The 13,912-nt window shown below is 47.5% G+C and overlaps 25 non-coding genes and 2 pseudogenes across 25 annotated transcripts; all 27 read left to right on the top strand.

Annotated features, from left to right (window-relative positions):
* The first annotated feature begins 30 nt into the window (after positions 1-30).
* LOC140868243 (5S ribosomal RNA) lies at positions 31-148 on the top strand. Its single transcript, XR_012145670.1, has one exon. It is a non-coding gene; the product is annotated as a 5S ribosomal RNA (ribosomal RNA).
* Positions 149-547: 399 nt separating this feature from the next.
* LOC140868829 (5S ribosomal RNA) lies at positions 548-666 on the top strand. Its single transcript, XR_012146230.1, has one exon. It is a non-coding gene; the product is annotated as a 5S ribosomal RNA (ribosomal RNA).
* Positions 667-1,066: 400 nt separating this feature from the next.
* LOC140870365 (5S ribosomal RNA) lies at positions 1,067-1,185 on the top strand. Its single transcript, XR_012147329.1, has one exon. It is a non-coding gene; the product is annotated as a 5S ribosomal RNA (ribosomal RNA).
* Positions 1,186-1,582: 397 nt separating this feature from the next.
* On the top strand, positions 1,583-1,701 carry LOC140868330 (5S ribosomal RNA). Its single transcript, XR_012145753.1, has one exon. It is a non-coding gene; the product is annotated as a 5S ribosomal RNA (ribosomal RNA).
* A 399-nt stretch (positions 1,702-2,100) lies between these two features.
* LOC140869936 (5S ribosomal RNA) lies at positions 2,101-2,219 on the top strand. Its single transcript, XR_012146924.1, has one exon. It is a non-coding gene; the product is annotated as a 5S ribosomal RNA (ribosomal RNA).
* A 398-nt stretch (positions 2,220-2,617) lies between these two features.
* LOC140868348 (5S ribosomal RNA) lies at positions 2,618-2,736 on the top strand. The gene has a single exon (XR_012145770.1). It is a non-coding gene; the product is annotated as a 5S ribosomal RNA (ribosomal RNA).
* A 399-nt stretch (positions 2,737-3,135) lies between these two features.
* On the top strand, positions 3,136-3,254 carry LOC140869171 (5S ribosomal RNA). The gene has a single exon (XR_012146559.1). It is a non-coding gene; the product is annotated as a 5S ribosomal RNA (ribosomal RNA).
* A 399-nt stretch (positions 3,255-3,653) lies between these two features.
* On the top strand, positions 3,654-3,772 carry LOC140868565 (5S ribosomal RNA). Its single transcript, XR_012145976.1, has one exon. It is a non-coding gene; the product is annotated as a 5S ribosomal RNA (ribosomal RNA).
* A 399-nt stretch (positions 3,773-4,171) lies between these two features.
* Positions 4,172-4,290, top strand: LOC140869276 (5S ribosomal RNA). Its single transcript, XR_012146658.1, has one exon. It is a non-coding gene; the product is annotated as a 5S ribosomal RNA (ribosomal RNA).
* Positions 4,291-4,690: 400 nt separating this feature from the next.
* On the top strand, positions 4,691-4,809 carry LOC140870519 (5S ribosomal RNA). Its single transcript, XR_012147477.1, has one exon. It is a non-coding gene; the product is annotated as a 5S ribosomal RNA (ribosomal RNA).
* Positions 4,810-5,209: 400 nt separating this feature from the next.
* Positions 5,210-5,327, top strand: LOC140869476 (5S ribosomal RNA; annotated as a pseudogene).
* Positions 5,328-5,727: 400 nt separating this feature from the next.
* Positions 5,728-5,846, top strand: LOC140868446 (5S ribosomal RNA). Its single transcript, XR_012145864.1, has one exon. It is a non-coding gene; the product is annotated as a 5S ribosomal RNA (ribosomal RNA).
* A 400-nt stretch (positions 5,847-6,246) lies between these two features.
* Positions 6,247-6,365, top strand: LOC140867912 (5S ribosomal RNA). Its single transcript, XR_012145352.1, has one exon. It is a non-coding gene; the product is annotated as a 5S ribosomal RNA (ribosomal RNA).
* Positions 6,366-6,764: 399 nt separating this feature from the next.
* LOC140868857 (5S ribosomal RNA) lies at positions 6,765-6,883 on the top strand. Its single transcript, XR_012146257.1, has one exon. It is a non-coding gene; the product is annotated as a 5S ribosomal RNA (ribosomal RNA).
* A 400-nt stretch (positions 6,884-7,283) lies between these two features.
* LOC140870349 (5S ribosomal RNA) lies at positions 7,284-7,401 on the top strand. Its single transcript, XR_012147313.1, has one exon. It is a non-coding gene; the product is annotated as a 5S ribosomal RNA (ribosomal RNA).
* Positions 7,402-7,799: 398 nt separating this feature from the next.
* Positions 7,800-7,918, top strand: LOC140868241 (5S ribosomal RNA). The gene has a single exon (XR_012145668.1). It is a non-coding gene; the product is annotated as a 5S ribosomal RNA (ribosomal RNA).
* Positions 7,919-8,317: 399 nt separating this feature from the next.
* Positions 8,318-8,436, top strand: LOC140868957 (5S ribosomal RNA). The gene has a single exon (XR_012146353.1). It is a non-coding gene; the product is annotated as a 5S ribosomal RNA (ribosomal RNA).
* Positions 8,437-8,834: 398 nt separating this feature from the next.
* LOC140868590 (5S ribosomal RNA) lies at positions 8,835-8,953 on the top strand. Its single transcript, XR_012146000.1, has one exon. It is a non-coding gene; the product is annotated as a 5S ribosomal RNA (ribosomal RNA).
* A 400-nt stretch (positions 8,954-9,353) lies between these two features.
* LOC140868242 (5S ribosomal RNA) lies at positions 9,354-9,471 on the top strand. Its single transcript, XR_012145669.1, has one exon. It is a non-coding gene; the product is annotated as a 5S ribosomal RNA (ribosomal RNA).
* Positions 9,472-9,870: 399 nt separating this feature from the next.
* Positions 9,871-9,989, top strand: LOC140870384 (5S ribosomal RNA). Its single transcript, XR_012147348.1, has one exon. It is a non-coding gene; the product is annotated as a 5S ribosomal RNA (ribosomal RNA).
* Positions 9,990-10,389: 400 nt separating this feature from the next.
* LOC140869606 (5S ribosomal RNA) lies at positions 10,390-10,508 on the top strand (annotated as a pseudogene).
* A 401-nt stretch (positions 10,509-10,909) lies between these two features.
* On the top strand, positions 10,910-11,028 carry LOC140868307 (5S ribosomal RNA). The gene has a single exon (XR_012145731.1). It is a non-coding gene; the product is annotated as a 5S ribosomal RNA (ribosomal RNA).
* A 399-nt stretch (positions 11,029-11,427) lies between these two features.
* LOC140868084 (5S ribosomal RNA) lies at positions 11,428-11,546 on the top strand. The gene has a single exon (XR_012145518.1). It is a non-coding gene; the product is annotated as a 5S ribosomal RNA (ribosomal RNA).
* A 400-nt stretch (positions 11,547-11,946) lies between these two features.
* LOC140870348 (5S ribosomal RNA) lies at positions 11,947-12,064 on the top strand. The gene has a single exon (XR_012147312.1). It is a non-coding gene; the product is annotated as a 5S ribosomal RNA (ribosomal RNA).
* Positions 12,065-12,463: 399 nt separating this feature from the next.
* LOC140869291 (5S ribosomal RNA) lies at positions 12,464-12,582 on the top strand. The gene has a single exon (XR_012146670.1). It is a non-coding gene; the product is annotated as a 5S ribosomal RNA (ribosomal RNA).
* A 399-nt stretch (positions 12,583-12,981) lies between these two features.
* LOC140870518 (5S ribosomal RNA) lies at positions 12,982-13,099 on the top strand. The gene has a single exon (XR_012147476.1). It is a non-coding gene; the product is annotated as a 5S ribosomal RNA (ribosomal RNA).
* Positions 13,100-13,497: 398 nt separating this feature from the next.
* On the top strand, positions 13,498-13,616 carry LOC140868589 (5S ribosomal RNA). Its single transcript, XR_012145999.1, has one exon. It is a non-coding gene; the product is annotated as a 5S ribosomal RNA (ribosomal RNA).
* Positions 13,617-13,912: the final 296 nt, after the last annotated feature.

Below are 13,912 nucleotides of genomic sequence, written 5' to 3'. Positions count from 1 at the left end.
GACAAAAAAATAAAGAATTAATTCACTAATGGGTGCGATCATACCAGCACTAATGCACCGGATCCCATCAGAACTCCGAAGTTATGCGTGCTTGGGCAAGAGCAGTACTAGGATGGTGACCCCCTGGGAAGTCCTCGTGTTGCACCCCTTTTTTAATTGGTTTTTTTTTTCTTACTCGTACATCTTGTTCTTCCGATTCCTCTCCGTCCTTTTTCCGACTCTTTCATTCCAATCCACGGATAGAAAAGATGCAATAGACTAAATCACACGACGTGAACGTGCGATCTGGGCGACGCGGGCCACTTCGGTGGGTCCCAGCACGTCCTACGAGAAAAATGCTCTCAAAAACCAACTTCGGGTTTGAATTTGAGCTTCTCCGTCTCTTAGACCGAGATACGCGCTGTAGGTATCGAGAAGAGCTTTGCGTGAGCAGGCTGAAGCTCCTGTAACTCTCAGCAGATCGAAAGTTATGTCCGTTTGAAACTGCAGCTCCTGTTCCTCCGATCCGCAATTCGAGAGACAAAAAAATAAAGAATTCATTCATGTTGGGTGCTATCATACCAGTACTAATGCACCGGATCCCATCAGAACTCCGAAGTTAAGGGTGCTTGGGCGAGAGCAGTACTAGGATGGGTGACCCCTTGGGAAGTCCTCGTGTTGCACCCCTTTTTCATTAATTTCTTTTTTTCTTACTCGTACTTCTTATTTTTCCGATTTCTCGTCGTCCTATTACCGGCTTTTTCAGTCCAATCCGCGGATAGAAAAGATGCAATAGAATTAATCACACGACGTGAACGTGCGATCTGGGTGACGCAGGCCGCTTCAGTGGGTCCCAGCGCGTCCTACGGGAAAAACGCCCCGAAAGACCATCTCCGGGTTGTAATTTGAGCGTCTCCGTCTCTTAGATCGAGATACTTGCTGTAGGTATCAAGAGGAGCTTCGTGTGAACAGGCTGAAGCTCTCGTAACTCTTAGCCGATCGAAAGTTATGTCCGTTTGAAACTACAGCTCCTGTTCATCCGATCCGCAATTCGAGAGACAAAAAAATAAAGAATTCATTCACTGTTGGGTGCGATCATACTAGCACTAATGCACCGGATCCCATCAAAACTCCGAAGTTAAGTGTGCTTGGGCGAGAGCAGTACTAGGATGGGTGACCTCCTGGGAAGTCCTTGTGTTGCACCCCTTTTTCATTAATTTGTATTTTTCTTACTCGTACTTCTTGTTTTTCCGATTCCTCGCCGTCCTATTACCGACTCTTTCAGTCCAATCCGCGGATAGAAAAGATGCAATAGACTTAATCACACGACGTGAACGTGCGATCTGGTGATGCAGGGTGCTTCAGTGGGTCCCAGCGCTCCCTACGGGAAAAATGCCCCAAAAGACCATCTCCGGGTTGTAATTTGAGCGTCTCCGTCTCTTAGACCGAGATACTTGCTGTAGGTATCGAGAGGAGCTTCGTGTGAACAGGCTGAAGCTCCCGTAACTCTTAGCCGATCGAAAGTTAAGTTCGTTTGAAACTGCAGCTCCTGTTCCTCCGATCCGCAATTCGAGAGACAAAACAATAAAATTCATTCACTATTGGGTGCGATCATACCAGCACTAATGCACCGGATCCCATCAGAACACCGAAGTTAAGCGTGCTTGGGCGAGAGCAGTACTAGGATGGGTGACCCCCTGGGAAGTCCTCGTGTTGCACCCCTTTTTCATTAATTTTTTTTTCTTACTCGTACTTCTTGTTTTTCCGATTCCTCTCCGTCCTATTTCCGACTCTTTCAGTCCAATCCGCGGATAGAAAAGATGCAATAGACTTAATCACATGACGTGCACGTGAGATCTGGGTGACGCAGAATGCTTCAGTGGGTCCCAGCGCGTCCTACGGGAAAAACGCCCCGAAAGACCATCTTCGGGTTGTAATTTGAGCGTCTCCGTCTCTTAGAGCGAGATACTTGCTGTAGGTATCGAGAGGAGCTTCGTGTGAATAGGCTGAAGCTCCCGTAACTTTTTAGCCGATCGAAAGTTATGTCCGTTTGAAACTGCAGCTCCTGTTCCTCCGATCCGCAATTCGAGAGACAAAAAAATAAAGAATTCATTCACTGTTGGGTGCGATCATACCAGCACAAATGCACCGGATCCCATCAGAACTCCGAAGTTATGCGTGCTTGGGCGAGAGCAGTACTAGGATGGGTAACCCCCTGGGAAGTCCTCGTGTTGCACCCCTTTTTCATTAATTTCTTTTTTTCTAACTCGTACTTCTTGTTTTTCCGATTCCTCGCCGTCCTATTTCCAACTTTTTCAGTCCAATCCGCGGATAGAAAAGATGCAATAGACTTAATCACACGACGTGAACGTGCGATCTGGGTGACGCAGGACACTTCAGTGGGTCCCAGCGTGCCCTACGGGAAAAACGCCCCAAAAGACCATCTCCGGGTTGTAATTTGAGCGTCTCCGTCTCTTAGACCGAGATACTTGGTGTAGTATCGAGAGGAGCTTCGTGTGAACAGGCTGAAGCTCCCGTAACTCTTAGCCGATCGAAAGTTATGTCCGTTTGAAACTGCAGCTCCTGTTCCTCCGATCCGCAATTCGAGAGACAAAACAATAAAAATTCATTCACTGTTGGGTGCGATCATAACAGCACTAATGCACCGCATCCCATTAGAACTCCGAAGTTAAGCGTGCTTGGGCGAGAGCTGTACTAGGATGGGTGACCCCCTGGGAAGTCCTCGTGTTGCACCCCTTTTTCATTAATTTCTTTTTTTTTACTAGTACTTCTTATTTTTCCGATTCCCCGCCGACCTATTACCGACTCTTTCAGTCCAATCCACGGATAGAAAAGATGCAATAGACTTAATCACACGACGTGAACGTGCGATCTGGGTGACGCAGGCTGCTTCAGTGGGTCCCAGCGCGCCCTACGGGAAAAACGCCCCGAAAGACCATCTCCGGGTTGTAATTTGAGCGTCTCCGTCTCTTTGACCGAGATACTTGCTGTAGGTATAAAGAGGAGCTTCGTGTGAACAGGCTGAAGCTCCCTTAACTCTTAACCGATCGAAAGTTATGTCCGTTTGAAACTGCAGCTCCTGTTCCTCTGATCCGCAATTCGAGAAACAAAAAAATAAAGAATTCATTCACTGTTGGGTGCGATCATAACAACACTAATGCACCGGATCCCATCAGAACCTCGAAGTTAAGCGTGCTTGGGCGAGAGCAGTACTAGGATGGGTGACTCCCTAGGAAGTTCTCGTGTTGCACCCTTTTTTCATTAATTTCTTTTTTTCTTACTTGTACTTCTTGTTTTTCCGATTCCTCGCCGTCTTATTACCGACTCTTTCAGTCCAATCCGCGGATAGAAAAGATGCAATAGACTTAATCACACGACGTGAACGTGTGATCTGGGTGACGCAGGCCGCTTCAGTGAGTCCCAGCGCGCCCTACGGGGAAAACTCCCCGAAAGACCATATCTGGGTTGTAATTTGAGCGTCTCCGTCTCTTAGACCGAGATACTTGCTGTAGGTATCGAGAGGAGCTTCGTGTGAACAGGCTGAAGCTCCCGTAACTCTTAGCCGATCGAAAGTTATGTCCGTTTGAAACTGCAGCTCCTGTTCCTCCGATCAGCAATTCGAGAGACAAAACAATAAAAATTCATTCACTATTGGGTACGATCATACCAGCACTAATGCACCGGATCCCATTAGAACTCCGAATTTAAGCGTGCTTGGGTGAGAGCAGTACTAGGATGGGTGACCCCCTGGGAAGTCTTCGTGTTGCACCCTTTTTTCATTAATTTCTTTTTTTCTTACTCGTACTTCTTGTTTTTCCGATTCCTCGCCGTCCTATTTCCGACTCTTTCAGTCCAATCCGCGGATATAAAAGATGCAATAGACTTAATCACACGACGTGAACGTGCGATCTGGGTAACGCAGGACGCTTAAGTGGGTCCCAGCGCGTCCTACGGGAAAAACGCCCCGAAAGACCATCTTCGGGTTGTAATTTAAGCGTCTCCGTCTCTTAGACCGAGATACTTGTTGTAGGTATCGAGAGCAGCTTCGTGTGAACAGGCTGAAGCTCCCATAACTCTTAGCCGATCGAAAGTTATGTCCGTTTGAAACTGCAGCTCCTGTTCCTCCGATCCGCAATTCGATAGACAAAACAATAAAAATTCATTCACTATTGGGTGCGATCATACCAACACTAATGCACCGGATCCCATCAGAACTCCGAAGTTAAGCGTGCTTGAGCGAGAGCAGTACTAGGATGGTTGATCCCCTGGGCTGTCCTCGTGTTGCACCCCTTTTTCATTAATTTCTTTTTTTCTTACTCGTACTTCTAATTCTTCCGATTCCTCTCCGTCCTATTTCCGACTCTTTCAGTCCAATCCGCGGAAAGAAAAGATGCAATAGACTGAATCATACGATGTGAACGTGCGATCTGGGTGACGCGGGCTGCATAGGTGGGTCCCAGCGCGACATACGGGAAAAATGCCCCAAAAGACCATCTCCGTTTTGGAATTTGAGCGTCTCCGTCTCTTTAACCTAGATACGCACTATAGGTATCGAGTGGAGCTTTGCGTGAACAGGCTGAAGCTCCAGTAACTCTCAGCCGATCGAAAGTTATGTCCGTTTGAAACTGCAGCTCCTGTTCCTCCGATCCGCAATTCGAGAGACAAAAAAATAAAGAATTCATTCACTATTGGGTGCAATCATACCAGCACTAATGCACCGGATCCCATCAGAACTCCGAAGTTATGCGTGCTTGGGCAAGAGCAGTACTAGGAAGGGTGACCCCCTGGGAAGTCCTCGTGTTGCACCCCTTTTTTAATTAGTTTTTTTTTTCTTACTCGCACATCTTGTTCTTCCGATTCCTCTCCGTCCTATTTCCGAATCTTTCAGTCCAATCCACGGATAGAAAAGATGCAATAGACTGAATCACACGACTTGAACGTGCGATCTGGGTGACGCGGGCCACTTTGGTGGGTCCCAGCACATCCTACGAGAAAAATGCCCCAAAAGACCATCTTCGGGTTTGAATTTGAGCTTCTCCATCTCTTAGACCGAGATACGCGCTGTAGGTATCGAGAAGAGCTTCGTGTGAACAGGCTGAAGCTCCCGTAACTTTTAGCCGATCGAAAGTTATGTCTGTTTGAAACTGCAGCTCCTGTTCCTCCGATCCGCAATTCGAGAGACAAAAAAATAAAGAATTCATTCACTGTTGGGTGCGATCATACTAGCACTAATGCAGAGATCCCATCAGAACTCCGAAGGTAAGCGTGCTTGGGCGAGAGCAGTACTAGCATGGGTGACCCCCTGGGAAGTCTTCGTGTTGCTCCCCTTTTTCATTAATTTCTTTTTTTCTTACTCGTACTTCTTGTTTTTCCGATTCCTCACCGTCCTATTTCCGACTTTTTTAGTCCAATCCGCGGATAGAAAAAATGCAATAGACTGAATCATACGATGTGAACGTGCGATCTGGGTGACGCGGGCCGCTTCGGTGGGTCCCAGCGCGACATACAGGAAAAATGCCCCGAAAGACCATCTCCGTTTTGGAATTTGAGTGTCTCCGTCTCTTTAACCTAGATACGCACTATAGGTATTGAGTGGAGCTTTGCGTGAGCAGGCTGAAGCTCCAGTAACTCTCAGCCGATCGAAAGTTATGTCCGTTTAAAAATGCAGCTCCTGTTCCTCCGATCAGCAATTCGAGAGACAAAAAAATAAAGAATTCAATCACTGTTGGGTGCGATCAAACCAGCACTAATGCACCGGATCCCATCAGAACTCCGAAGTTAAGCGTGCTTGGGCGAGAGCAGTACTAGGATGGGTGATCCCCTGGGAAGTCCTCGTGTTGCACCCCTTTTTCATTGATTTCTTTTTTTCTTACTCGTACTTCTTGTTTTTCCGATTCTTCGCCGTCCTATTTCCGACTTTTTCAGTCCAATCCGCGGATAGAAAAGATGCAATAGACTTAATCGCACGACGTGAACGTGCGATCTGGGTGACGCAGGACGCTTCAGTGGGTCCCAGCGCGCCCTACGGGAATAATGCCCCGAAAGACCATCTCCGGGTTGTAATTTAAGCGTCTCCGTCTCTTAGACCGAGATACTTGTTGTAGGTATCAAGAGGAGCTTCGTGTGAACAGGCTGAAGCTCCCGTAACTTTTAGCCGATCGAAAGTTATGTCCGTTTGAAACTGCAGCTCCTGTTCCTCCGATCCGCAATTCGAGAGACAAAAAAATAAAGAATTCATTCACTGTTGGGTGCGATCATACCAGCACTAATGCACCGGATCCCATCAGAACTCCGAAGTTAAGCGTGCTTGGGCGAGAGCAGTACTAGAATGGGTCACCCCCTGGGAAGTCCTCGTGTTGCACCCCTTTTTCATTAATTTCTTTTTTTCTTACTCGTACTGCTTGTTTTTCCGATTCCTCGCCGTCCTATTTCCGACTTTTTCAGTCCAATCTGCGGATAGAAAAGATGCAATAGACTTAATCACACGACGTGAACGTGCGATCTGGGTGACGCAGGATGCTTCAGTGGGTCCCAGCGCGCCCTACGGGAAAAACGCCCCGAAAGACCATCTCCGGGTTGTAATTTGAGCGTTTCCGACTCTTAGACCGAGATACTTGGTGTTGGTATCGAGAGGAGCTTCGTGTGAACAGGCTGAAGCTCCCGTAACTCTTAGCCGATCGAAAGTTATGTCCGTTTGAAACTGCAGCTCCTGTTCCTCCGATCCGCAATTCGAGAGACAAAACAATAAAAATTCATTCACTATTGGGTTCGATCATAACAGCACTAATGCACCGCATCCCATCGGAACTCCGAAGTTAAGCGTGCTTGGGCGAGGGCAGTACTAGGATGGGTGACCCCCTGGGAAGTCCTCGTGTTGCACTCCTTTTTCATTAATTTCTTTTTTTCTTACTCGTACTTCTTTTTTTTCCGATTCCCCGCCGTCCTATTACCGACTCTTTCAGTCCAATCCGCGGATAGAAAAGATGCAATAGACTTAATCACATGACGTGAACGTGCGATCTGGGTGACGCAGGCCGTTTCAGTGGGTTCCAGCGCGCCCTACGGGAAAAACGCCCCGAAAGACCATCTCCGGGTTGTAATTTGAGCGTCTCCGTCTCTTAGACCGAGACACTTGCTGTAGGTATAAAGAGGAGCTTCGTGAGAACAGGCTGAAGCTCCCGTAACTCTTAGCCGATCGAAAGTTATTTCCGTTTGAAACTGCAGCTCCTGTTCCTCCGATCCGCAATTCGAGAGACAAAAAAATAAAGAATTCATTCACTGTTTGGTGCGATCATACCAGCACTAATGCACCGGATCCCATCAGAACTCCGAAGTTAAGCGTGCTTGGCGAGAGTAGTACTAGGATGGGTGACCCCCTGGGAAGTCCTCGTGTTGCACCCCTTTTTCATTAATTTCTTTTTTTCTTACTCGTACTTCTTGTTTTTTCGATTCCTCGCCGTCCAATTACCGACTCTTTCAGTCCAATCCGTGGATAGAAAAGATGCAATAGACTTAATCACACGACGTGAACGTGCGATCTGGGTGACGCAGGCCGCTTCAGTGAGTCCCAGCGCGCCATACGGGAAAACGCCCCGAAAGACCATATCCGGGTTATAATTTGAGCGTCTCCGTCTCTTAGACCGAGATACTTGCTGTAGGTATCGAGAGGAGCTTCGTGTGAACAGGCTGAAGCTCCCGTAACTCTTAGCCGATCGAAAGTTATGTCCGTTTGAAACTGCAGCTCCTGTTCCTCCGATCCGCAATTCGAGAGACAAAACAATAAAAATTCATTCACTGTTGGGTGGGATCATACCAGCACTAATGCACCAGATCCCATCAGAACTCCGAAGTTAAGCGTGCTTAGGCGAGAGCAGTATTAGGATGGGTGACCCCTTGGGAAGTCCTCGTGTTGCACTCCTTTTTCATTAATTTCTTTTTTTCTTACTCGTACTTCTTATTTTTCCGATTTCCCGCCGTCCTATTACCGACTCTTTCAGTCCAATCCGCGGATAGAAAAGATGCAATAGACTTAATCACATGACGTGAACGTGCGATCTGGGTGACGCAGGCCGCTTCAGTGGGTCCCAGCGCGCCCTACGGGAAAAACGCCCCAAAAGACCATCTCCGGGTTGTAATTTGAGCGTCTCCGTCTCTTAGACCGAGATACTTGCTGTAGGTATAAAGAGGAGCTTCGTGTGAACAGGCTAAGCTCCCGTAACTCTTAGCCGTTCGAAAGTTATTTCCGTTTGAAACTGCAGCTCCTGTTCCTCCGATCCGCAATTCGAAAGACAAAAAAATAAAGAATTCATTCACTGTTTGGTGCGATCATACCAGCACTAATGCACCGGATCCCATTAGAACTCCGAAGTTAAGCGTGCTTGGGCGAGAGCAGTACTAGGATGGGTGACCCCCTGGGAAGTCTTCGTGTTGCACCCTTTTTTCATTAATTTCTTTTTTTCTTACTCGTACTTCTTGTTTTTCCGATTCCTCGCCGTCCTATTTCCGACTCTTTCAGTCAATCCGCGGATATAAAAGATGCAATAGACTTAATCACACGACGTGAACGTGCGATCTGGGTAACGCAGGACGCTTAAGTGGGTCCCAGCGCGTCCTACGGGAAAAACGCCACGAAAGACCATCTTCGGGTTGTAATTTGAGCGTCTCCGTCTCTTAGACCGAGATACTTGTTGTAGGTATCGAGAGCAGCTTCGTGTGAACAGGCTGAAGCTCCCATAACACTTAGCCGATCGAAAGTTATGTCCGTTTGAAACTGCAGCTCCTGTTCCTCCGATCCGCAATTCGATAGACAAAGCAATAAAAATTCATTCACTATTGGGTGCGATCATACCAGCACTAATGCATCGGATCCTATCAGAACTCCGAAGTTAAGCGTGCTTGAGCGAGAGCAGTACTAGGATGGGTGATTCCCTGGGAAGTCCTCGTGTTGCACCCCTTTTTCATTAATTTCTTTTTTTCTTACTCGTACTTCTAATTCTTCCGATTCCTCTCCGTCCTATTTCCGACTCTTTCAGTCCAATCCGCGGATAGAAAAGATGCAATAGACTGAATCATACGATGTGAACGTGCGATCTGGGTGACGCGAATGCTTCGGTGGGTCCCAGCGCGACATACGGGAAAAATGCCCCAAAAGACCATCTCCATTTTGGAATTTGAGCGTCTCCGTCTCTTTAACCTAGATACGCACTATAGGTATCGAGTGGAGCTTTGCGTGAGCAGGCTGAAGCTCCAGTAACTCTCAGCCGATCGAAAGTTATGTCTGTTTGAAACTGCAGCTCCTGTTCCTCCGATCCGCAATTCGAGAGACAAAAAAAATAAAGAATTCATTCACTATTGGGTGCGATCATACCAGCACTAATGCACCGGATCCCATCAGAACTCCGAAGTTATGCGTGCTTGGGCAAGAGCAGTACTAGGATGGTGACCCCCTGGGAAGTCCTCGTGTTGCACCCCTTTTTTAATTAGTTTTTTTTTCTTACTCGTACATCTTGTTCTTCCGATTCCTCTCCGTCCTATTTCCGACTCTTTCAGTCCAATCCACGGATAGAAAAGATGCAATAGACTGAATCACACGACGTCAACGTGCGATCTGGGTGACACGGGCTACTTCGGTGGGTCCCAGCACGTCCTACGAGAAAAATGCCCCCAAAGACCATCTTCGGGTTTGAATTTGAGCTTCTCCGTCTCTTAGACCGAGATACGCGCTGTAGGTATCGAGAAGAGCTTCGTCTGAACAGGCTGAAGCTCCCGTAACTTTTAGCCGATCGAAAGTTATATCTGTTTGAAACTGCAGCTCCTGTTCCTCCGATCCTCAATTCGAGAGACAAAAAAATAAAGAATTCATTCACTGTTGGGTGCGATTATACTAGCACTAATGCACCGGATCCCATCAGAACTCCGAAGGTAAGCGTGCTTGGGCGAGAGCAGTACTAGGATGGGTGACCCCCTGGGAAGTCTTCGTGTTGCACCCCTTTTTCATTAATTTCTTTTTTTCTTACTCGTACTTCTTGTTTTTCCGATTCCTCGCCGTCCTATTTCCCACTTTTTTAGTCCAATCCGCGGATAGAAAAGATGCAATAGACTGAATCATACGATGTGAACGTGCGATCTGGGTGACGCAGGCCGCTTCAGTGGGTCCCAGCGCGACATACGGGAAAAATGCCCCGAAAGACCATCTCCGTTTTGGAATTTGAGCGTCTCCGTCTCTTTAACCTAGATACGCACTATAGGTATTGAGTGGAGCTTTGCGTGAGCAGGCTGAAGCTCCAGTAACTCTCAGCCGATCGAAAGTTATATCCGTTTGAAACTGCAGCTCCTGTTCCTCCGATCCGCAATTCGAGAGACAAAAAAATAAAGAATTCATTCACTATTGGGTGCGATCATACCAGCACTAATGCACCGGATCCTTTCACAACTCCGAAGTTATGCGTGCTTAGGCAAGAGCAGTACTAGGATAGGTGACCCCCTGGGAAGTCCTCGTGTTGCACCCCTTTTTTAATTAGTTTCTTTTTTTTTTACTCTTACATCTTGTTCTTCCGATTCATCTCCGTCCTATTTCCGACTCTTTCAGTCCAATCCACGGATAGAAAAGATGCAATAGACTGAATCACACGACGTGAACGTGCGATCTGGGTGACGCGGGCCACTTCGGTGGGTCCCAGCACGTCCTACGAGAAAAATGCCCCCAAATACCATCTTCGGGTTTGAATTTGAGCTTCTCCGTCTCTTAGACCGAGATACGCGCTGTAGGTATCGAGAAGAGCTTCGCGTGAGAAGGCTGAAGCTCCCGTAACTCTCAGCAGATCGAAAGTTATGTCCGTTTGAAACTGCAGCTCCTGTTCCTCCGATCCGCAATTCGAGAGACAAAAAAATAAAGAATTCATTCACTGTTGGGTGCGATCATACCAGCACTAATGCACCGGATCCCATCAGAACTCCGAAGTTAAGCGTGCTTGGGCGAGAGCAGTACTAGGATGGGTGACCCCCTGGTAAGTCCTCGTGTTGCACCCCTTTTTCATTAATTTCTTTTTTTCTTACTCGTACTTCTTGTTTTTCCGATTCCTCGCCGTCCTATTTCCGACTTTTTCAGTCCAATCCGCGGATAGAAAAGATGCAATAGACTTAATCACACAACGTGAACGTGCGATCTGGGTGACGCAGGATGCTTCAGTGGGTCCCAGCGCGCCCCACGGGAAAAACGCCCCGAAAGACCATCTCCGGGTTGTAATTTGAGTGTTTCCGTCTCTTAGACCGAGATACTTGGTGTAGGTATCGAGAGGAGCTTCGTGTGAACAGGCTGAAGCTCCCGTAACTCTTAGCCGATCGAAAGTTATGTCCGTTTGAAACTGCAGCTCCTGTTCCTCCGATCCGCAATTCGAGAGACAAAACAAAAAAAATTCATTCACTGTTGGGTGCGATCATAACAGCACTAATGCACCGCATCCCATCAGAACTCCGAAGTTAAGCGTGCTTGGGCGAGAGCAGTACTAGGATGGGTGACCCCTTGGGAAGTCCTCGTGTTGCACTCCTTTTTCATTAATTTCTTTATTTCTTACTCGTACTTCTTATTTTTCCGATTCCCTGCCGTCCTATTACCGACTCTTTCAGTCCAATCTGCGGATAGAAAAGATGCAATAGATTTAATCACATGACGTGAACGTGCGATCTGGGTGACGCAGGCCGCTTCAGTGGGTCCCAGCGCGCCCTACGGGAAAAACGCCCCGAAAGACCATCTCCGGGTTGTAATTTGAGCGTCTCCGTCTCTTAGACAGAGATACTTGCTGTAGGTATAAAAAGGAGCTTCGTGTGAACAGGCTGAAGCTCCCGTAACTCTTAGCCGATCGAAAGTTATTTCCGTTTGAAACTGCAGCTCCTGTTCCTCCGATCCGCAATTCGAGAGACAAAAAAATAAAGAATTCATTCACTGTTTGGTGCGATCATACCAGCACTAATGCACCGGATCCCATCAGAACTCCGAAGTTAAGCGTGCTTGGCGAGAGTAGTACTAGGATGGGTGACCCCCTGGGAAGTCCTCGTGTTGCACCCCTTTTTCATTAATTTCTTTTTTTCTTACTCGTACTTCTTGTTTTTTCGATTCCTCGCCGTCCAATTACCGACTCTTTCAGTCCAATCCGTGGATAGAAAAGATGCAATAGACTTAATCACACGACGTGAACGTGCGATCTGGGTGACGCAGGCCGCTTCAGTGAGTCCCAGCGCGCCATACTGGAAAAACGCCCTGAAAGACCATATCCGGGTTGTAATTTTTGCGTCTCCGTCTCTTAGACCGAGATACTTGCTGTAGGTATCGAGAGGAGCTTCGTGTGAACAGGCTGAAGCTCCCGTAACTCTTAGACGATCGAAAGTTATGTCCGTTTGAAACTGCAGCTCCTGTTCCTCCGATCCGCAATTCGAGAGACAAAACAATAAAAATTCATTCACTGTTGGGTGGGATCATACCAGCACTAATGCACCAGATCCCATCAGAACTCCGAAGTTAAGCGTGCTTAGGCGAGAGAGAGTATTAGGATGGGTGACCCTTGGGAAGTCCTCGTGTTGCACTCCTTTTTCATTAATTTCTTTTTTTCTTACTCGTACTTCTTATTTTTCCGATTTCCCGCCGTCCTATTACCGACTCTTTCAGTCCAATCCGCGGATAGAAAAGATGCAATAGACTTAATCACATGACGTGAACGTGCGATCTGGGTGACGCAGGCCGCTTCAGTGGGTCCCAGCGCGCCCTACGGGAAAAACGCCCCAAAAGACCATCTCCGGGTTGTAATTTGAGCGTCTCCGTCTCTTAGACCGAGATACTTGCTGTAGGTATAAAGAGGAGCTTCGTGTGAACAGGCTAAGCTCCCGTAACTCTTAGCCGTTCGAAAGTTATTTCCGTTTGAAACTGCAGCTCCTGTTCCTCCGATCCGCAATTCGAAAGACAAAAAAATAAAGAATTCATTCACTGTTTGGTGCGATCATACCAGCACTAATGCACCGGATCCCATTAGAACTCCGAAGTTAAGCGTGCTTGGGCGAGAGCAGTACTAGGATGGGTGACCCCTGGGAAGTCTTCGTGTTGCACCCTTTTTTCATTAATTTCTTTTTTTCTTACTCGTACTTCTTGTTTTTCCGATTCCTCGCCGTCCTATTTCCGACTCTTTCAGTCAATCCGCGGATATAAAAGATGCAATAGACTTAATCACACGACGTGAACGTGCGATCTGGGTAACGCAGGACGCTTAAGTGGGTCCCAGCGCGTCCTACGGGAAAAACGCCACGAAAGACCATCTTCGGGTTGTAATTTGAGCGTCTCCGTCTCTTAGACCGAGATACTTGTTGTAGGTATCGAGAGCAGCTTCGTGTGAACAGGCTGAAGCTCCCATAACACTTAGCCGATCGAAAGTTATGTCCGTTTGAAACTGCAGCTCCTGTTCCTCCGATCCGCAATTCGATAGACAAAGCAATAAAAATTCATTCACTATTGGGTGCGATCATACCAGCACTAATGCATCGGATCCTATCAGAACTCCGAAGTTAAGCGTGCTTGAGCGAGAGCAGTACTAGGATGGGTGATTCCCTGGGAAGTCCTCGTGTTGCACCCCTTTTTCATTAATTTCTTTTTTTCTTACTCGTACTTCTAATTCTTCCGATTCCTCTCCGTCCTATTTCCGACTCTTTCAGTCCAATCCGCGGATAGAAAAGATGCAATAGACTGAATCATACGATGTGAACGTGCGATCTGGGTGACGCGGGCTGCTTCGGTGGGTCCCAGCGCGACATACGGGAAAAATGCCCCAAAAGACCATCTCCATTTTGGAATTTGAGCGTCTCCGTCTCTTTAACCTAGATACGCACTATAGGTATCGAGTGGAGCTTTGCGTGAGCAGGCTGAAGCTCC

Source organism: Henckelia pumila, chromosome 4, assembly GCF_033568475.1.
Source record: "Henckelia pumila isolate YLH828 chromosome 4, ASM3356847v2, whole genome shotgun sequence".
Lineage (NCBI taxonomy): Eukaryota > Viridiplantae > Streptophyta > Magnoliopsida > Lamiales > Gesneriaceae > Henckelia > Henckelia pumila.
The sequence above is the reverse complement of the archived record's forward strand: the minus strand, read 5'-3'. Positions and strand labels throughout refer to the sequence as shown.